Source organism: Sciurus vulgaris (assembly GCF_902686455.1).
Source record: "Sciurus vulgaris genome assembly, chromosome: 16".
Classification (NCBI taxonomy): Eukaryota; Metazoa; Chordata; class Mammalia; order Rodentia; family Sciuridae; genus Sciurus; species Sciurus vulgaris.
This window is the reverse complement of record NC_136477.1, coordinates 78,674,950-78,698,018: the sequence shown is the minus strand read 5'-3', so window position 1 is coordinate 78,698,018 and position 23,069 is coordinate 78,674,950. Positions and strand designations below refer to the sequence as shown.

General features: G+C 36.7%; 2 pseudogenes across 2 annotated transcripts; both read left to right on the top strand.

The window, feature by feature from the left end:
* Window positions 1-4,180: 4,180 nt before the first annotated feature.
* LOC306646747 (estradiol 17 beta-dehydrogenase 5-like) lies at window positions 4,181-21,971 on the top strand (annotated as a pseudogene). Its single transcript, XR_013766935.1, has 9 exons — window positions 4,181-4,333; window positions 5,973-6,140; window positions 6,989-7,105; window positions 7,766-7,843; window positions 8,279-8,401; window positions 12,268-12,373; window positions 12,858-13,023; window positions 19,773-19,855; window positions 21,712-21,971. The product of XR_013766935.1 is annotated as an estradiol 17 beta-dehydrogenase 5-like (transcript).
* LOC306646464 (ribonuclease P protein subunit p38-like) lies at window positions 9,312-11,844 on the top strand (annotated as a pseudogene). Its single transcript has 2 exons — window positions 9,312-9,378; window positions 11,178-11,844. The product of its transcript is annotated as a ribonuclease P protein subunit p38-like (transcript).
* Window positions 21,972-23,069: the final 1,098 nt, after the last annotated feature.

Below are 23,069 nucleotides of genomic sequence, written 5' to 3'. Positions count from 1 at the left end.
TGAAAATTTGATTATAATGCATGTGGGTCTTGGTCTCTTTGAGTTTTGTCTATCTGAATTTTTTTTTTTAACTTTCTGCACTTCTGTATTTGTATCTTTCTTCAAAGTTGGGATGTTTATGATGACTATAATCTTCACATAATCTCAGTGTCCCATACTCTCTCTCCTCCTTCTGAAATTCATACTATTAATGCTAGTGACTTGATGGTGTCCCCTCAAGACATTTAGGTACGGTTCACATCTGTTCATTTTTTTTCAGCTCTTTAAACTCAACAATTTCAAGTATTCTACCTGCAGTATGTTGGTTTTTTAATCTTTCTCTTAAATTTACTGTTTTGGCTCTCTGAATAAGTTTATTAATTTTATTTTTTCTCACTTCATTATTTAACCCCAGAATTTCTGTTTAGTTTTGTTTTTATGATTTCTATTGTTATTCTTATTTTTTGTGCACGTATAATTTTCCTAATTTCCTTTAGTAGTACTGTGTGCACATTTGCTTTAGTAATTTTAGCATGTTTAAGACAGTTGTTTTACTCTTTTTTCCTATGAAGTCTGATGACTGTGCTTCTTTAGGACTTTCTTGGGCCTTCTTATTTTCTTCCTCATAGCGAATGGGCCTTATTTTTATGTTTCTTTGAATGCATTTTAAAAAATTAGGCATTTAAAAAAATCCACCTCTCCCACTATCTACACATTTGTTCCACATCATGAGAATTCTTAATTAATGTGCTTCCTATAATCCTGGTCTTATGATCAACCTAACATGGAAACCTTTGTTCTACTCAGTTCTTAATGAGCATGATTCTTGCCTGAACTATTTGAGGCTTTTTTGATTTCCCTGAATCAAAATTATTTTTGAATGTGCTAATATTCCTAAAGTTATCACCTTAGTTTCTTTTAATTTTTTTATTTCCAACAAAGTTGCCTTGATTTGTTTTCTTCTTTTATTTAATTGTTCAATTTTTTTTATTTTTACAGACTGCATTTTGACTCATTGTATACAAATGCGATACAATTTTTTTGTTTCTATGATTGTGCATAATGTAGATTCCTACCATTCATGTAATCATACATGTACATAGGGTAATGATGTCTGTCTCATTCCACCAACTTTCATACCCCTGCCTCCTCCTCTCTTTCATTTCCCTCTACATAATCTAAAGTTCCTCCATTCTTCTTTGACATTCTCACCCAATTATATATCCATCCACTTATCAGGGAAACATTTAGTCTTTGTATTTTTGGGATTGGCTTATTTCACTTAGCATGATATTCTCCAGTTCCATTCATTTATCTGCAAATGCCATAATATTATTCTTCTTTATGGCTGAATAATATTCCACTGTATATATATATATATATATATATATATATATATACCACAGCTTCTTTATCCATTTATCTGTTGAAGGGCATCTAGGTTGGTTCCACAATCTAGCTGTAAACATTGAGAATTGAGCTGCTGTAAACATTGATGTGGCTGTTACTGTAGTATGCTGACTTTAAGTCCTTTGGGTATAAACCGAGGAGTGGGATAACTGGATCAAATGGTGGGTCCATTCCAAGTTTTCTGAGAAATGTTCACACTGCCTTCCAGAGGGGCTGCACCTCTACCAGCAATGTATGAGTGTGCCTTTTCCTCCACATCCATGCCAGCACCTATATTGCTTGTGTTCTTGATAATAGCCATTCTAATTGGAGTAAGGTGAAATCTTAGAGTTGTTTTAATTTGCACTTCTCTAATCACTAGAGATGTTGAGCACTTTTTCATATATTTATTAATCATCTGTATGTCTTCTGTAAAGTGTCTGTCCAGTTCTTTGGCCCATTTATTGATTGGGTTCTTTGTATTTTTGTTGTAAAGTTTTGTAAGCTAAGCCCATGGCCAATATCATTCTAAATGGAGAAAAACTGAAAGCATTCCCTCTAAAAACTGGAACAAGACAGAGGTGCCCTCTTTCACCACTTCTATTCAACATCATCCTTGAAACACTAACCACAGCAATTAGACAGACCAAATAAATTAAAAGGATATAAATATGAAAACAAGAACTCAAGTTATCACTATTTGCTGATGACATGATTCTATATTTAGAGGATCCAAAAAACTCAACTAGAACACTTCAAGAACTAATAAATGAATTCAGAAAAGTAGCAGGATATAAAATCAATATACATAAATCTAATGCATTTCTATTCATAAGCGATGAATCCTCTAAAAGAGAAATTAGGAAATCCACTCCATCCACAATGGTCTAAAAAAAAAAATACTTGGGAATCAATCTAACAAAAGAGGTGGAAGACCTCTACAATGAGAACTTCAGAACCCTAAAATCTGGTTTTTGTTGATTGGTATTCACTTCATCTAGTATAGACATTTGATTATTTACCAAATCTCTTATAAGAGATTTGGTTCATGCCACCTTGTGTTTTGATGCTCTCATGAGAGAATTTGGAACTACTTAGTCCAACATTTTGCTGATATCATTTTTTTTGTGGTAGATTTTCAATAGCATCATAAGATTTCCTCATTAATGCATTATAGTTGAAATAAGTATTTTCAAACAGTGCAATTAAGGTGGTTTCTAATTTCTTAAGTGGATATTGTTGAGAAACATCATAAATTATATGAAATATCTTTAACATTTTTTGTGTATTTTTTTTTTTTTCATATTGGGGATTGAGTTCAGGGACCCTCTACCACCAAGCTACACTCCCAGCCCCTACCCACTTTTTTGCACTTTTTTGACAGGGTCTAAGTTATCAAGGCTACCTTTGAATTTTGTGATCCTCTTGCCTCAGTCTCCTAAAATGCTGTTATTACAGGCTTTAGTGTACTTTTTTAAAAAAAATAAACCATAGTTTAAAAATTTTTTTTAGAAACTGGATGACAGATAAAAAAACACTAAAAATATTGCAAATTGTCTAAATACTGAATAATTAATACTACACTAAATATCATGTTAGAAAGTATTTTTTTGCAACATTCTGAGAATAGTATCTGTGTTAGCATTGGATATTCATAGTATAAAGTAAAGAATAAAGAAACAAAAAAATTGCTGATGGGAAAGGGGAAAGGCATAAGGCAAATTTTCTTTCAATTTCAACTATTGATTTTTTTTTATTTGGTCAAGGGTCACTTTTTAAAAATATACCCATTTGTCTTTTATGTAAGTTGAGTATATATTTGAGTCTCTGTGTGCATAGGAGTATTAACAAAAGGATAACATTCAGTCAACTTTTTTTTCCCTGTGACAAAAATACCTGACAAGAACCACGTATAGCAGGAAATTTTATTTTTGCTTACAGTTTCAGAGGTTTAGTTCATGGCCAACTGATTCCATTGTTCTGGGCTCGAGGTGAAGCAGAACATCATGGTGGAAAGATGTGGTGGAGGAAAGTGTTATATTTATGATAGCCAGAAAGGAGAAAGGGAGATAGGGAAGGAGGGAGGAGGAAAGGGGAGAGAGAGAGAGAGAGAAAGAGAGAGAGAGGGGGAGAGAGAGAGAGAGAGAGAAAGAGAGAGAGAGGGGGGGAGAGACAGAGAGACAGAGAGAGGAAGAGAGAGAGAGAGAGGCAGAGAGAGAGAGAGAGATGAGCCAGGGACAAAATATAATCCCCAAGGGCATGCCCCTAGTAACCTTCTTCCTCTAGACACACCCCATCTGCCTACAGTTACCAACCAGTAATTCATTCAAATGATTACTTCATCAAATGGATTAACCCACTGATAAGTTACAGTTCTTATAATTGAATCATTTCACCTCTGAACGTGCCTACATTAATGAACACATGAGCTTTCTAGGGGGACACCTCATATCCAAACCATAATAGATAGTTAATTGTTTGAAATGATACATGATAAAAAGGTGACTTCACCATATCAAAGACAAAAAGGAAATTGGTAGCTAGTACATTTTGCTTCTTTAACACATGGTTACTAATTGTCACCAAATATAATAATTTTCAATAACATGTGAACTCTGAAGGCAAAATTTCCTTTTGCAAGAATGTTATGATTTATTATCACTATTTAATAATTTACTTAAGAATTCACTTTTATAAAAAGTAAATTGTCTCTAATTCTGTTTTCTTTCTGTGGAATACTGCTTTAAAACTTGCTCCTCCCACGTGTCACGTTATCCTTAACCTTTGGACAGGAAGATATGGTATTGCCTGTTTGTTGTTCATATCACCTGTGACAGCAGAAGACAGAACAGTGTGTGCTTTGCCAGTGGAGTGACAGGCTATGGATCACAAACATCAGCGTGTGGCACTAAATGATGGCCATTTCATTCCTGTACTCGGACTTGGCACCAGTGTACCTGAAAAGGTAACAGTAGTGTCTTGGGCTTCAGAGTTTATAAAAATAAAGTTTTAAGATGAGTGCAAGTTGGCTTGAATTTTCAAGTTTGTATTCCTGTGTGACTTAGGTCATCATTCTCCAGGCTAAAGCGAATCTGTACTCCAGAGAGAAGGTTGTCATACTTTATACCTTGGCATGATCCGGTGGGACACCTATTGATAATTCTGGGCTTTCCAATATCAGCAATATGGCTGTTTTACTATCTTATCATATCTTTTTTTTTTTTATTGTAAACAAATGGGATACATGTTGTTTCTCTGTTTGTACATGGCGTAAAGGCATACCATTTGTGTAATCATAAATTTACATAGAGTAATGTTGTTTGATTCATTCTGTTATTTTTTCCCTTCCCCCCACCCCTCCCACCCCTCTTTTCCCTCTATACAGTACTTCCTTCCTCCATACTTGCCCCCCTCCCTAACCCTAACACTAACCCTTCCCTCCCCCCCATTATGTGTCATCCTCCACTTATTAGCGATATCCCTTTGCATTAATGACTTGGCTAATTGGAACAAAAGCTTCTGACCTATCTTGGCTTTCCACATATCTTCCTCACTATACTTCAACATTTCTAGCTGCTGATATTAAGTGAGAGGCATGCAACTCTTCCTTTCAGTTGAATATTTAGTGGTCATTGTAGGGCCGTCAATTGTACTAATTTCAGTTTTTTGTGTCTCAGTGAATAGGGATGCCCAAGGAGAGGGTGACATACTGTTAAAAAAAAAAAAAGCAATATCTGGGATGTGTGATTTTAAGTGGGACACAATAAAATGCGTTATGTCAGTATCCCTAGAGTACGAATCTTTATTCGTAGAATTTAGACCTATACTTTTGTACTTTATTGAGAATGCCTATTTAGAAAAGAGGTAACATAAGAGACTGTTATAAATGGAAGTGCTTATTTTCAAATTGGTACCAGTCTAGCAACTGGACACTTGGGTTTCTCACCATTTCCTAACTGATGATGAAGATGATTCTATCTTAACTATATATACAAATATTAGGATTTATGTATCTTTATGTATCTGTTTATCTTGGAGAACTGGAAGTTTTATGTGTGCTAACAGAAAGTCTCTGTGAAGCCAGTTAGTAAAGAAAAATGAAGAATTTAGTTTCTGAACAGCTTTCCTTGAAAATGATATTTCTTTCTCAAAATTGAATTCCATGGCAATTTATTGAGTTGGATGTTAATTCACTGGGAGAGAATTCATTGAATTTTGTACCAAGTTTCTTCTATATTCCATCTCATGACCATGTTTTCTGAAACAATTTATTTTGTAACTTCACTATATAAATAGTAGCCTTGACTAAAAACATGCTGAATGTGAATTCTTCCAACAAATCACTGAGCCTGGACATATTCTTTGGAAGCCCCAGTGCCAGTGATCCACCAGTGATTTCTCCGGACTGAAAATGTTCTTGGGTTGCCCAAATTTTCTTAGTAATTGGAAAAGATCCACGTAAGTTGAGATTTTTTTTTTTAACCACATATACATGATTACCCCAAAACATAAGGAGAAATTGATTCACATGAATTCCACTCTTTCTATTTGGAATTCCTTTCATTACATGGATCTCCAAATACTTCTTTTAATTGTTCTTCCAGGTTCCGAAGAGTGAGGCATTCAAGGCCACCAAAATAGCAATAGAAGCTGGGTTCCGCCATATTGATTCTGCTTATGTTTATGATGTAGAAGAGGAGGTAGGAATGGCCATTAGAAGCAAGATTGCAGATGGCACTGTGAAGAGAGAAGACATATTCTATACTTCAAAGGTATTATGTATGTTGTGTATTTATGTGCATATTTATTTAATGCAAATGTGTGAAGATGACAATATATGATTGGATCAGTATGTTTTTGGTAAATTATTTCTTATTAGTAAACTTTTATTTACATGTTCATGCATTAAAACTAGGATAGAAAACAGATAATGATGATGTCTGCCATCATCCCTGGGGGGTCCAAATTTATGATTTAATGTGAAGTTCTTTTACTTGTATGAATATCAGATCAAAGAGTGTGATTCATCATGGCTACATAATCAGTCAAAATTATGACCAGATAATGGTTTTTCTTATCTCCTGGGTAACTTTCTAAAATCTGTTATTCTGAATCTCAATTTTTTACTTCATTAATCAGTGACAGCAGTATAAGAGAGATTATTTAGTTATTAAAAATACATATCTAAGACATATCTATAATGTGTTCTACTATGTCCAGCACATATTAACCTGTTCTAAACAGTTTCCTCTTTCAATTATATAAATAAAAGGGATACTAATTCTTCCCCATTTGGTGGAATGGTTAAGAGATTTAGACCAAGTTTGTTTACTATTTCGTAAAACTCAATTGAACATAATTCAGATAATGGACATTGTTATTTGAGAAAGAACTTTATCTCTTGGATTATTTCATTCCATCAGTAGGTATATGGACCATAACCAGATAGTAAGATTTTTATGTGCAAGACAGATGAGAGGAAACAAAGGAAAGAAGAGAGTTATGTTTTCCTCACAGTCATCAGTTTCCAGCCAGTAGAAAAATGTCTCTACATTAGTTAAACAAAACAATGAAACTGACTATAGTATTAATTCCAAATTTCATTCTTTAACCTCTGCAGCTTTGGTCCACTTTTCATAAACCAGATTTGGTTCAATCATCCTTGGAAAAATCACTGAAAAAACTTCAGCTGGACTATGTTGACCTCTTTCTCATGCATTTCCCTCTGCCTTTGCAGGTAAGGGGTTTGGGTTCAACTTGTTTCCTTTCCACTGTCCCTTATCCCTGCATTCCAACAGGTTTGGTTCATTTTGTCTCATTTTTCATTGGTAAAATAATATTTCTTTGGGGCAATTCAAGACTTGTTAACAGTAATACCCAAGAGTTACTTTGGCTTTCTGACACCCATGTTAATCTTGTAAAAAAATAAAACAGTGAGTGACAGACCCCGTTTTCTTCATATGCATGCTTTCGGACTGTCATGCTTGCAGGGACATAAGGATCTCTGATCCTTTCACCTGGGTCATGAACACAAGACATTATCACTGGATACTAAAGCTAGGTAATTACTGCCTTTCCCAATGAGACAGAAGCGTTTCCCAAAGGAAAGTATAGGGGTTGCAAAAATTAACAGAAGTTCTATGAAACTCCCACCAGGACCTGGGAGTATTTTATAATTATACATATGAAAGATGTAAAGGATTAAGGGGAAGCCCATCTCCAAAGGACATTCCTTACCACTTTAAATGCAAAATATTTTACAAATGCCAGAATCTAGAATATAGCCCCACCTACTTCATGAAAACTTAATGTTCTAGTCCCAGAAGTACCTGGCAGCATGGCTAATTGTTGCAATACAAATTTGGTGAAATTTCTAAAACGATGGCTTCAATTCCAGCCTGGGACACAGTTGCTTCCAAGAGATGAACAAGGAAAACTATTATTTGAAACAGTGGATCTCTGTGACACATGGGAGGTGAGTGTTTGGAGGAGAGAACGCTGAGGAGCAAACTTGGAGAGGGAGAGTCAGGTCTGACCTGCACCTTGAGAATGGGATATCCACTGCAGGCCTTTGTTGAAGTCTAAAGACGTCACGAGGGTTGTTCTGATGCAGTGGGGGGGAGGAAAGCATTACAGGAGGGTACCAGGGAGCACTGGGAAAGAATTGTGGGATAAGCATCTCTTTCCTTCCATATTCAGTAATCCCTCTCAGTTCCTAAGAAGGACACAGGAATTCTCTTGCTGTCATGATCTTTTGCTCCCATTTTCTTGACAAAGTTTCCTCATCTAGACAATCAATACCAGTGGCTTCACTGGCATTTCTTCGCAGTTTTCCTTTCCCCAACAATTTTTTTCTGGCATGTGTGTTGACAACTGCATGAGTTATTCTTCACAACCCCTCCCTCCCCAGGCCATGGAGAAGTGTAAGGATGCAGGATTGACAAAGTCCATTGGGGTGTCCAACTTTAACTGCCAGCATCTGGAGATGATCTTGAACAAACCAGGGCTCAAATACAAGCCTGTGTGCAACCAGGTGAGCACCCTCAGGCTTCTTTCCTTCTGTTCTTCTGTGCTACTGCCAGGCTTCCATTGGTCATCCTGTCCTGTTCATTTTACCTTTGTGGACTAGAAGATTTTGAGGTCAGAGCCTCTGTCTGCAAGGACATAGAGGATGCTCAGTGATGACTGTCCTTGACAATACCTTAGTGAAACACTGGAAAAGTCTTGAGAGAAGCTGTGTTTAAGAATTTAGAGAGGTGAAGGGTAGTAGCTGTTATTCAGACTTGGGGTGGTGGGCTTAGCTTGAGCTATGAAGGATGACCAATGGCTGTGTAGGAGAAAGTGCTGTGGAAAGTCTATAGAAAGTCTATAGAAAGAAATGGCAGGAAAATATGGAGTGGGGCAGTAACCAAGGACACTGTGAAAATAAAAACAGAGCAGTGGTAAAGGTTCCCAGGGGGTTCAGATACCTAGGTCTTTTGGTGAGCATCTCTGGTTTCAGGTAATCTACCAGAGGCATAGTTACAGGAAAAACGAAGTGCAGACTGCACATCATCTGGATTAGAAGGAGGAGTCACCTGCTTGTGGGAATACTAATAATGGATGGAATCAACACTTAGGGATTTTGAGCAGAATGCAGACCTGACCCAGTGCTGGACCACAGTTTAGTCTGTTTCTCCTTTCTTTACGACATCAAATTAGCTGGTTAAGCCCATCTATTCTGTGCCTGGCTCTGTGCTCTAAGTTATTGCCTTAGGCAAATTCCAGTCATGGAGTGAGGGTCCTTGATTGAAAAATATAGCTTAAAATTTCATGAGTTTGATATGTGATGATGGAGGCTGTGATTTCCAAATATAAAGACTAAAAATAAGTATGATTTTAATAGTAATCTCACCATCATTTTTTACAATTCCCACTTTCAAGTCTTTAGAACCTTTGAAAGAATGATACAGAACATCTGTATTTCCCCAAGTAGATCCAAAATTGTCGACGTCTGCCATGCTGCCACATGTAGGTAGGTGATGAGGTTATAGCTGCACGCACACGTGTAATATCTCACTGAACATCTTTGTAAGTCCTGGGTACAAGTGTTCACTCCTACAGACTTGGAAAACATCTGCTGGGAATAAAGATCTCTCTGCTGTAATTACAGTTGTGTTATCAGATCTATGGAAGTTATCGATTATTCCCTGATACCATTTAATATCCAGGTCACCTTCACATTCCCTACCTTTTTAACCACAGTACAACTGCGGCTCACACCTAACTCTGTGTCCTGTTCCTCAAGCTCTTTTCACCTGGGATTGCCATCATTTCTTTTCCCCCCAGGATATCTGGGCTGGATATCTGAACATCAGATTGTGTTCCTATAATGATAAATAGTTCATTTCTCTATTCCAAGCTTTATAAAACTTTATGAAAGTTTTAAATGCTTTATTACACCAATGTTAACCATTTTTTTGGCAAGAGCATGTCATCCTCATGTTATGTCTATCAAATTGCAGCTCAGCAGGAAGCCCGTAATGACACGCTGCCCTGCTGTGGGTGATACTAAGTGGATCTCTTGGTTTGGCTGGTGGTAGCCAGATTCCTTTTCTGGTAAACATGTTTCCCCCTTGAATTAGTAGAGACCTATCAAGTGATGCTTGTCAGCAGAGGAAATCCTATTCATGACAAATATGAGACACTAGTTAAATATTGATTGATCACTTTTGCCTGAATTCATTTGTTTTATTGGGGTTTGTGAAGATTTTCAGTTTTAACTATTCTTTATACTTTTCTTACCTAACACTTTCTTGTACAAAATTTCAACATTTCAAATCAAGACTATTTTTCCCCCTTTAAAATAGTGTAAGCCTTAATTGCTTGTCTTTAATTATCAAAATTCTGTAGAGTTACTGTAATAATCAGCATCAGTGGGGGAAACTATTTTTGTTCTCTCTCTCTCTGTGCATCTATTATAATGGACTAGAGCATCTTTTTTATTATTTAAACAAATGGGATACATGTTGTTTCTCTATTTGTACATGGAATCAAGGCATACCATTTGTGTAATCACAAATTTTCATAGGGCAATGTTGTTTGATTCATTCTGTTATTTTTTTCCCTCCCCCCACCCCTCCCACCCCTCTTTTCCCTCTATACAGTCCTTCCTTCCTCCATTCTTACCACCCTCCTTATCCCTAACCCTAAACCTAACCCTAACCCCTCCTACCCCCCATTGTATGTCCTCATCCGCTTATCAGCAAGATCATTCGTCCTTTAGTTTTTTGAGATTGGCTTATCTCACTTAGCATGATATTCTCCAATTTCATTCATCTGCCTGCAGACTGGAGCATCTTTATTTACAATATGTGTTAGAAATGATTTGCTTTTGCTCATTATTGCTTTTGAAGCAGAAATCTATGCAGCTATCACTAGCGAGACCCCTAGGTCTTTCAGACTTACCCTCATGAGTCTTTGCCCAAATTTTTGTTATTGGCATGAGTCAGTGTCTAAGGCTGCAAGAATTCTTCCCCCATTCCAGATTGGAATTCTTCGTGTCTCTTTATAGTGGAAAAAGGGTATTTAGCATCCAAGATCTGGTCCACACAATTATTCCTTCTCAGAAATGCCTTAAAAAAAAAAACTTTTCAGGGTATAGAAATACTGAATCAAGGCAGGCGCACATGCGCTGTGGCTAGTGACTGAGGCAGAGGGCTGCGCAGACGCCACAAGGAGATTCTGCAGATCAGAGAAGTTACTGCCTATTATGCTATCCCTTGACTGTAGAGCAATTAATTGATTTTCAAAATGCCTGCAGCCCTAAGCTTGGGCAAGGGGATCCATTCGCAAGACGAGATCTCTGGTTGTAAAGAACACGTTGAACGACCCCTGTGCTCTCTGTTGGAGCTCCCTGGAGAGGGAGGATATACACTTCATATTACAGACACTTGAGGAGAAGTTTAAATCTATTGGGCTTCGGAAAATTGAGGATAAGAAAAAAAAGGGGGGGGGGGAAACACCTTTATAAAGAAGCACAGGGTAGAAAGATGCAGCCTAGACATTGATACAGTGATGATCTGAAAGACAAAAGGACAGAAGCTAACCAGCAAGTTTCAGGGTGGACACCTGTGCAGGTCAGGAAACAGCTGCCATCGGTGTTAATGAAGTCACCAGAGCCCTGGAAAGGAGTGAACTGTTTTAGTGTGCAAGTCAGCCAAGCCTGCCATCATCACCTCACACTTGATTCAGCTAAGTGTAAGCAGAATTGTTCCTGCCTGTCGGGTTCCCCGCCTCAGTGAGGACACTCGCCCCGGTCATTGGCTTAAAATGTGTTGCTAGCACTGGGATTCAAAAAGCTGACTTTGTGGATGAAGTAAAGCTCTCATTCCCAGAGTTCCCAGTTTAACTGTACCATGGCTTCAAGACAGAATTGAAGATTCTGGAGTCAATTTAGAGCCTTTGGGAAGCCAAGACTTTGGAAACTTCATTTGAAGACCTCTCAAACACAAGAGAAAACTTGGTCAGCAAGTCTCTGTATCTTTACAGCCTCTTAAAATAAAGAAACTGATTCCCAACCCTAATAAGACAAGGAAATCACCCAAAAGTAAAAAAAAAAAAAAAAAAAACCTACTTCAAGTAATCCTGTATAAACTTTTCATTTCATGCAATTTATGAAAGGACACCTTGTAATGAAGCCTTGAAACAATAAGGTGAAAAATATTTATGTAAAAAAAAAGAAAAAGAAATACTGAATCAATATTGAAAAAGGAATATTGCTACTTAATGTTAATTTTTTTACTTCAAATTTCATATTATAGTTTTTTAAAATTCAGTTTCTTTTACTTTGACATTTTTGTTTTCATATTAACATTAGCATTTAGTAGAATCTGATACCTTCTATCATGTCCATGTCAGGTAGAATGTCATCCTTATCTCAACCAGAGAAACTGCTGGACTTCTGCAAGTCAAAAGACATTGTTTTGGTTGCCTATGGTGCTCTGGGAAGTTCCCGAAGCAAATGGTAATAAGGACAAGAAGCTCCCCTAAAACACCATCGTTGACGAAGTACTTTTAGTCCTATAATATTGTTTTCTTTCTTCCTTCCTCCCTTTCTTTCTCTCCCTCTCCACGTACTGAGGATTGAACTCAAGGGCTCTCTACCTCTGAGCTACACTCCAAACCCCTTTTAAGATTTTATTTTGAGATAGGGTCTTGTTAAATTGCTGAGGCTGACCTTGAACTTCGCAATGCTCCTGCCTCAGCCTTCCTAGAGGCACATGCCACTATGTGCAGCCTGTTCTGTAGAGTCACCTACGGACTGGCTCCTGGGGAGGGGAGAACTTGCACTATGAGAAGATCACATATGAGACTGATGCTGCTAGTCCAGGACCACATTTGAGGCTCCTTGGTCTAGAGTGATCTAAACAGAACTTGGTCTGTTTTGGAAGCCTTCTAACAAAGCAAATACTCAGTCTCAGGACTCCGATATCTGCCTTGTCTTCCAGGGTTGACCAGAGCACTCCAGTTCTCTTGGATGATCCAGTTCTTGGTGCCTTGGCAAAAAAGCACAATCGATCCCCAGCCCTGATTGCCCTCCGCTACCAGCTGCAGCGTGGGCTTGTGGTCCTGGTCAGCAGTTTCAATGAGAAGCGGATCAAAGAGAATATGCAGGTGTTGAGGGATTTCGGGCTTCAGGGCTCCTGTGCAGTATCCTTCACATGTGTGCTTCCTAAGCTCTCAAACATATGTGTGCTGAGTTGGCTTCTCTGTTTTTGTTGATGCATATATGATACATGGGCATTTCTACCATTTTCTTCATCCTACCATGGCAACAGGAAGACGGCATGACTGGGGAGCATTAGGATTGGACAGAAAACAGAGGCTGGGGTTTCAGTATTAAGTCAGCAATGTCTGTGTAGTCCTGTGCAAATCACGTCTTTTTTGTTTTTTGAAATGAGGGTGTTGAATTAGGTGATCTTCAATCTAATTTTTATGATTTTATTTGCATTTCTCTGATTGCTCCTGGGTTTAATATTCATATATTTATTCACATTTACATTTATTCACTTTTAATTTTCTCTTTCATCAAGTGCCCACTTATTTGCCTTTACCCACTGAAATAGGTTGTCTTTTATTTTCAAGAGATCACTATTATACTACTAACTATACCTGTATAGCTATCTCCTGAAACATGGAAGTTAAAAAATATTCATTTAGCTCACAGGAAACAATGACCCTTGGCTCCCCTGGATATTTCTTCTGCTTCGAACTGGACTCTCTTATATATTTGCAGTCACCTCTCTCATGCATTTGCAGGACAGTGAAGCTCCTCTAGTTCAGTTTTTTTTTAACCTTGGAATTATGCCATTTTTGTGTAAACAACTGGAGATGGAGAATGTTATACTAAATTAAATACGTCTGACTCAGGCATTCAGTGTTTTCTCTCCTATGAGAATGATAATATGAGAATGATAATATAGATAATGGGGAATTACCTTTAACTTTTGCTTAAAATTTATTAAACATCATTAGCTGATGTAGTAGAAATAAAGTAATCCTCCCAAATATCACCATATAATGCAGAAATTTCATCTCTGAAAGGCTATGAATTTATCATGAATCAAGATTACTAAATATCCTCACTTTTTTTTTCCACAAAGAACTTATTTTTATTAGAGTCATATGGTGATAAATAGTAGTTGGGTTCATCCCAGCATATTCACACATGCATAGAAATCTATTTCAGTTCTGACCCCCCATTTTCCTTCCATTCCCCACTTCCTTCACGCTACTAAGTTTCCTTTTTGCTCATCTATTAATTTGTATTTGACTGTTTCTTTATGTAATCTCATCCTTCCTGCCCCCTTCACTTTATTTTACTCTGGCTTCTACATATAAAATATTCAACCTTGAGTTTCTGAGTTTGGATAAGTTCACTTAGCATCGTATTCTCCATTTCCGTCCATTCACCAGCAAATGCTATATTTTTTTTATTTGTTCTAATCAGTTATACATAGCAGTAGAATGCATTTTGACACATCACCCATAAATAGAGTATGATTTCTCATTCTTACGGTTTTACATAATGAAGAGTTACACCGGTCTTGTAATCTATATGCACACAGGGTAATAATATCTGATTCATTCTACTAGTCTTCTTCCCCACATACTCTCTCCCCCTCCCTTCACTCCTCATTGTCTAATCCAAAGTACCTCTATTCTTCTCTGGTCCCCATTATTGTGAATTAGCATCTGCATATCAAAGAAGCATTTGCCCTTTGGTTCTTTGGGATTGACTTATTTCTCTTAGCATGGTAGTCTGTGTTCCATTCATATACCTGCAAATGCCATAGTGTCATTCTTCTTTATGGTTGAGTACTATTCCATTGTGTGTGTGTGTGTGTGGGTGTGTGTGTGTGTATATATATACATATATCACATTTTCTTTATCCATTCATCTGTTGAAGGGCATCTAGGTTGTTTCTACAATCTAGGTATTGTGACCTGAGCTGCTATAAACATTGATATGATTGCATCATTCTTGTAAGACTTTAAGTCCTGGGGTATAAATGGGGAGTGGGATAAGAGGGTCAATTGGTGGTTTCATTCCAAGTTTCCTGAGAAATCTCCATACTGCTTTCCATTATGGTTGCACCAATTTGCAGTCCCACCAGCCGTGCATGAGTGAACGGCTTTCCCCCACATCCTCACCAACATTTATTGTACTTGTGTTCTTGATAATTGCCATTCTGACAGGAGTGAGATGAAATTGTAGAGTAGTTTTGATTTACATTTCTCTAATTGCTAGAGACGTTGAACATTTTTTCTAATATATGTTGATTGATTGTATTTCTTTTTTTATTAAAATATTTTTTATTTTTACAGACACATTTTGATTCATTATACACAAATGGGGTATAACTTTTCATTTCTATGGTTGTACACATTGTATATTCACACCAATCATGTCATCATACATATATACAGGGTAATACTGTTTAATTATACTGTTTTTTTCCATCCCCCGCCCCGCCTTTTTCCTCTACACCATCCAAAGTTCCTTCATTCTTCTCTTCCCCCCGCCCACCCCGTATTGTTATATATTGTCATGCACTTACCAGAGAAAACATTTGGCCTTTGGTTTTTTGGACTTGGCCTATTTCACTTAGCATGATATTTTCCAACTTCATCCATTTAACAGCACATGCCATAATTTTATCATTCTTTATGTCTGAGTAATATTCCATTGTGTATATACTACAGTTTCTTTATCCATTCATCAATTGAAGGACATCTAGGTTGGTTCCACAATCTAGCTATTGTGAATTGAGCTGCTATGAACATTGTTGTGGTTGCATTCCTGTAGTACACTGATTTTAAGTCCTTTGGATATAAACTGAGGAGTAGGATAGCTGGGTCAAATGGTGGATCCATTCCAAACTTTCTGAGGAATCTCCATACTGCTTTCCAGAGTGGCTGCACCAATGTGTAACTCCACCAGCAATGTATGAGTGTGCCTTTTCCCCCCACATCCACGCCAACACTTCTTATTGCTTGTGTCCTTGATAATAGCCATTCTAATTGGAATTAGATGACATCTTAGGGTGGTTTTAATTTGCATTTCTCTAATTACTAGGGATGATGAGCAATTTTTCATATATTTGTTGATCACCTGTAGATCTTCTTCTGTGAAGTGTCTGCCATTTCCTTAGCCATTTATTGATTGGGTTCTTTGTATTTTGGGTGTGACGTTTTTTAAGTTCTTTACAAACTTTAGAGAAGAGTGCTCTGTCTGAAGTGTGTGTGGAAAAGATTTTCTCCCACTCTGTAGGCTCTCTTTTCATCTTATTGATTGTTTCCTGTGCTGAGAAAAAACTTTTTAGTTTGAATCCATTCCATTTATTGATTCTTGCTTTTATTTCTTGTGCTATGGGGTCTGGTAAGGAAGTCTGGTCCTAAGCCAACGTGATGGAGATTCGGGCCTACTTTTTATTCTATTTGGTGCAGGGTCTCTGGTCTAATTCCTAGATCCTTGATCCATTTTGAGTTCAGTTTTGTATAGGGTGAGAGATTGGGGTTTAATTTCATTTTACTGCTTTGGATTTCCAGTTTTCCCTGCACCAATTGTTGAACAGGCTATCTTTTCTCCCTTGTAAGTTTTTGGCACCTTTGTCTAGTATGAGGTTACTGTACTTATGTGGGTATGTCTCTGTGTCTTCTATCCTGTACCATTGGTCTACCTGTCTATTCGGTGCCAGTACCATGCTGTTTTTGTTACTATTGCTTTGTAGTAGAGTTTAAGGTCTGGTATAGTGATACCTTCTGCATCACTCTTCCTGACCAGGATTGCTTTGGCTATCTGGGTCTTATGTTCTTCCAGATGAATTTCATGATTGCTTTTTCTGTTTCTATAAGAAATGTCATAGGTATTTTAATTGGACTTGTGTTAAATCTGTATAGTGCCTTTGGTAGTATGACCATTTTGATAATATTAATTCTGCCTATCCAAGAACATGGGAGATCGTTCCATCTTCTAAGGTCTTCCTCAATTTCTTCTTCAATGTTTTGTAGTTTTCATTATAGAGATCTTTTACCTCTTTGGTTAGATCGATTCCCAATATTTAATTTTTTTTGATGCTATTGCAAATGGAGTTGTTTTTCCTCATTTCCCTTTCAGGTGTTTCAGCACTTATGTATAAAAATGCTTCAGATTTATGCATGTTGATTTTATAACCTGCTATTTTGCTGAATTCATTTATGGGGTGTAGAAGTTTTCTGGAGGAGTTTTTTGGATCCTCTAAATAGAGAATCATGTCATCAGCAAATAGTGACAGCTTAAGTTCCTCTTTTCCTATTTGTATCCCTTTAATTTCTTTAGTCTCTCTAATTGCTCTGGCTAGATGTCAAGGACAATGTTCTGTGAAGTGTCTGTTCAGTTTCTTAGCCCATTTATTGATTGGGTTATTCATTTTTTGGTATTAAGTTTTTGAGTTCCTTATATATCCTGAGATTAATGCTCGATCTGAGGTGCATGTGGTAAAGATTTTCTCCCATTCTGTAGGCTTTCTCTTCACATTCTTCATTGTTTCCTTTGCTGTGAAGAAGCTTTTGTTTGATTCCATCCCACTTATCGATTATTGATTTTACTTCTTGTACTTTAGGAGTCTAGTTAATTTTAGTAATTTTGAATTTTCTCTCTCTCTTTGTTAGTGTGGTAATGGTTTATTAATTTTATGTTTTCCAAGAACCCGTTTTGTTTGGTCAATTTTGTGAATTGCCATCTGAATGCCATCTGACTTCAGCATGTTGATTGGGTTGTGCTTGGTAGTGTTTCACCTCTCCTCTGTATAGTTTTTTATTCTCCTGCCAACTAACCCAGGCTTTACTTCATCTCATGGCCTAAGCCCAAAGCAGTGAGTAGACACAGGAACAGTCTTTTCACTCCATGCTCACAACTGGTCTATCAGAGCTTCTGGCAAATTACATTGAAAAATTCAAGGTACAGGCAAGACTAGATTTAAGGGCTGGGGAAATAAACATCACCTCTTAGTGGAATGAGCTCCTGATTTAAATAAGAAAGTGTGTTGATACAGGAAGATGAAAAGTATTGAGACACATATTCATAATATACCCTATTTATATGTTCTGGATATTTATTTTTAGACTCAGATGTTATTGTTAATGTGTCATCTCCTGAACTTTAACTGTGCTTGCATTCTCTTTATGGTCTATTTTCATGCACTAAGTTCCTACTCTCACTGCAATAAAGTTTTTCTTGCCTTTCCTTTGTGATGAATGTTGCCTTTTCATATTTTGAAAACATTACAATATTCTACTGTATTAACTTGTACAAGTATGGTGATTTTTTCCTTCTAGATTTGGTCTTTAATTCAACTGAAATGTTCTTGTTAATATTATTGAAGTAAGGAATCACACATAGATGCATATATTTAAATGGATATTTGAAGATCCACGTTGCAGTAGTTGAAATTTTATATTACTCATTGATCTTGATTGCCAGCTTTATCATATGTCAAATGTCCATTGTTTTTCCAGTCACTCAGGTGACTTACTCACTTTTCTGTACTTCCTTAGTCATGTTGTAAAATAAGTCTTGTTAAGAATGATAAAACTACTTTCAAACTTCTCTATCTATTTAGAATATTTGGCAATTTGTTACTGTTTATTATTTTAAATAATGAGAATTATCCTATCAATTCCCCAGAAAGTAAGTTTTCAAGTGTTTAATGTTGCATTGAAAATGTTAATTAAACTAAGATAACTGATTGTTTGGCCATATTGATGTTTCCAATCCATGATTATGATAAAAATTCCCAATTATTTAGGTGGTCTTTTAATATACTTCAATGAATTTGATATTATTCTCATTATAAATTATATATATTTTATTAGAGTTAATCACCGAGAACTGATAATTTTGATTTTCTTTTATCACTTTTCCTTCTAATTTTGAAAATTTCCCAGTGTACAGAAAAGTTCATAGAATAATCTAATGAACATCTCTTACCTACATTTTTGGCATTTCATTCTGTGCATTCCATTTTTGGAGTACTCCTATGGATTTACGGATCCATTAGTTTCAGTGTGCTAGCAATGATTATATTAATATGCTAGTGATTTCTTCTGTCTTTATTTTTTTCTTTTTGGTATTGAGGATTGAGCCCAGGGGCACTTAGGCACTGAGCTACATTCCCATTCCTTTTTATATTTTAATTTGGGGCAAGGTCCCACTTAGTTGCTTAGGGCCTTGCTAAGTTGCTGAGGCTGGCATTGAATTTGTGATCCTCCTGCCTTTGCTTCCTGAGCCACTGGGATTACAGGTGTGTGCCACTGCACCTGGCTAATGATCACCTTTTTAAAATCTTAACCTAATCCTAATTTAGACAATGATAATCTTTTCAATTCAGTTTTGGTACCATTTGATGATGATAAATGGTTCTGGACAATTTAAGACTTCAAATATAGGAAAAATTATTCTGGTTATCAATGGGATATAGAAATCCATATCCATTCATGAACCTTACTAAATCATATTGCTCAAAATTAAATTTAATCTTCTATTCAGATCTTTTGTCTGTAAAGTGATTTCAATGTATTATAAAGACTTGGTTTTCTCTTTCTTTTTCACATGGTATTCTTTAGCCATGTGAAAGAGTTTTTATTGATATCTTTAATAACTTTTGGAAACTTCTCGCTCATTGTACTGATTTATTTAGTTGTGTTCATGGTCAAACCCAGGACAATGTGCATCACAGGCACGTGCTTGGCCAGTGAGCAACCTCCCCAGACCTTCTCATCTGTTCTAAGCATTGCCTCAGCCCCATTCAATTGGATTCACTTATATTTCTTAGACTGACTATATGCAATATAACAATAATGGAAATCTTCTTCTGTGATAGGTTTTTGAATTTCAATTGACCCCAGAAGACATGAAAATCTTGGATGACCTCAATAGGAATGTTCGATTCTATCCTGTGCTCTTGTAAGTAAATTTGATAAATATATTGGCTCAATTTATTTCTGAGAACGAATATAACATCATTGTTATAAGTTACCTCAATATGCGGAGGACAGAGACCAGTTTGAATCAGTGATGAGACGGGCTTTTATGAATCTTTGTCTGAGATTCTCATCAGAGCTCTGTTCTATGAGTGGGACCAGGGTCAGCATGAACTTCCTCATAGTCACCTTGGCATGTCTCATTCCATGGAATGATCCAGATAAACCAATATCATTGCTGAATGTACACCTGTAGGTAGTTCTCTCTATCCTATGACTTTGTAGTGGATACACACTTTGGTATTACCAATATCGTGTTGTGAAGTGTTTTTAAAACTAGTTTTCTGTTATCCTCTTCTATATCTCTTAACTTCTTATGAGGTTGAAGGCATCTCCATCAACCCTGTGACCCCATCTCCTCCCTATAAAATTGGACGGAGTTTCATGACTTTGATAGTTTTAAGTCACTCACTTTCTCTTCACTGCACATGTGGTCAGAATGCAGAAACTGCTTCTGTCTACAGAATAGCTGTCATTAGTGGAGTTAATAGAAACAGTGGGCTTTGATTTTCTGAAATACAGAAATCTCAATGCAGTGGGTAAAGAAGTGTAGAGAAGAGAGACGTGAAACTGAAGGACAGCATGTGGGAAAAACCTCCTGAATAAGGAGAATATACAGCCAACAAATGCTCTTTACCTTCCTTCGTGCTCTGAGGCTACAGAATCTGAGAAAGAAATATATTAAGAAGGTAAACAGGACAACATGTTCCTCTTTCCTGTGAGAATTTAATTCATATTAGAAACAACTGTGATACTGTGAGAAAGGGATTAGCATAATGCAAAATTATATGTACTAAAAGATTGGTAGATATGTCATTACTGATATTTTTATCAGTACACAGAAAAATGAAAAATTATGTAGGGACCAGAGATTGAGGGAGTCCGAGTGGCAAGCAATGAATAATTTTTACTACCTAAATGTTATAATAAATAATTATTTCTATTGCTTTATATTTTATCTTCTTTGTAAAGTTTGGACATCTCCAAAGTATATGGTAAACTCTTAGAATTTGAAGTGCAATGTTATACATGAAATTATTTCCATTTCTGAATTTAACAGAACATATTAGGTGAGATGGATGATGAGTAAATAATTAGTGAATTAGGATAGTGGAAGTGAAGTTGCTAGCAGTAATTTATACACTTTGAAATATTTCCTCAATGTTGACCAATGTCTGCACTTGTCCTTATTCAGAACAAGGAGGAATCAATTTTCTTTGAGAAAATTGAGAGCTAGAAGTTTCATTGAGAACTGGAATAAGGCAAGATGAGATACTGCTTTCCTGTTCTGACAGATGTGAACAGGGATAAAAATATGTTTAAATTTTAGTCCCTCTGTGTTTTCTGTGTTAAATTCCAGGTAAGAAAATAGAATTATGCCTTCAATGGTGGAATGAGACAGACATCATTGCCCTATGTACATGTATGATTACACCAATGGTATGAATCTACATTGTGCACAACCGTAGAAACGAAATTATGTACCCCATTTGTGTACAATGAATCAAAATGCAGTCTGTAAAAAATTAAAAACTAAATAAAAAATAAATAATAAATACACAGTACGTCAAAAAAAAAAAAAAAGAAAATAGAATTATAATTTCCAGAAAACATTTACTATAATGTCATGCTCATGAAATTAAGAAAGGCATGCTTACAACCATGCTCTAAGGAAACAAAATAATCAAACATGACCTAATGGCTGCTTTTAGAAATCACTTTACCATTCTAGAAATGGAGTCACTGAACTGATATTATGTATATTTTTTCTCATTTTAGTTTTAATGGACATCCCGGTTATCCATTTTGGGAGGAATGTTGACATGGAGCCCTTTGTCATCACTTTGACCTTGAACCCCTGCTAAGGAACTGTGATGTGGGCGGCATCTCAGAGGCTGGTCGTTGGACACATTAATTCTAATCCATGCTGTTTGTTAACTCACGCTCACTGGAACTCTTTCCACATGTCAGGAAGAAAAGGGCTAAATTTTTGTTGCCTTTCAAACAATACAATAAAGTTGTTTTCCTAAAGATTCTGAGCACTATCGAAAACCTCACTCAGCTACAAATCCGGGTGAAATGTGGAGAGAGGGGAATCTGAGCAGTGCATATTTAATTGATGACAGCATAATTTGAATACGTAAACTTATACACAGGATGAAAGAAAGGGAAGAGGAAATAATAAGACACCTATGATGGAATTCTTTATGAAAAACTGGGGCCTGAACAAAGGTGTGGGAAAGAAAGAACGGAGTCATGGAATCACCTGGAATGCAACGCAGTTTAAGTAGTTTTTTAGTTAGCATTTCACAGCTGTGGCCAAAAGATCTGACAGGAATAATTTTAAGGAGGAAAAGTATTTTGGGGGTTCATGGTTTTAGAGGTCTCAGTCCATAGACAGTTGACTCCATTCCTTGGGAGTAACGATGAGGCAGAACTCCATGGCGGAAAACTGGTGGAGGAAAGTGGCTCAGAACATCACAGTAGGAAGTAAAGACAGAGAGTAAGACTCACTCAAGACAGAAAATATATACCCCAGTGCCACACCCTCATGACCCACCTCCTCCATCCACACCCTACCTGATTGCAGTTACCATCCAATCAATCCCTATAAGGGGATTAACACACTGATTAGGTTAAGGGTCTCATAACCCAATCATTTCACCTCTAAGTTTTCTTGCATTGTTCACAGATGAGCTTTTGGGAGACACCTCATATCAAAACCATAATGGTAGTAAAAACGGGAGTGGTCACAAGAAGTGTGTCCAAGGCATGAGTACACGCCTTTGGGAGTTAAGAGTGACACCAGACTTGAAAGAACGTATCTTTATAGATGTAGTTTTCTTCTTCCTTTCTGAGACGAAAGTCTAGAGTTTCAAGTATCTAGGGCCTGTTGATAAAATTATTCCTACTAGAAAGATTGGAAAACTAATGCCTGGATGTCCCGGACTAATCATATAGCAAGTAGAATAGGCTAAATCACGTTCCCCAATTATCCCATGCCCGAATCCCTGGCACCTGAGAATATATTACCTCTTAATATGGTGACTACACAATTCCTCCTGGAATATTTATCCATAAAAGTGTTTGAAATACAAAACAAGTACAATAAAGTATTGCTAGAAGAATGAAGAATG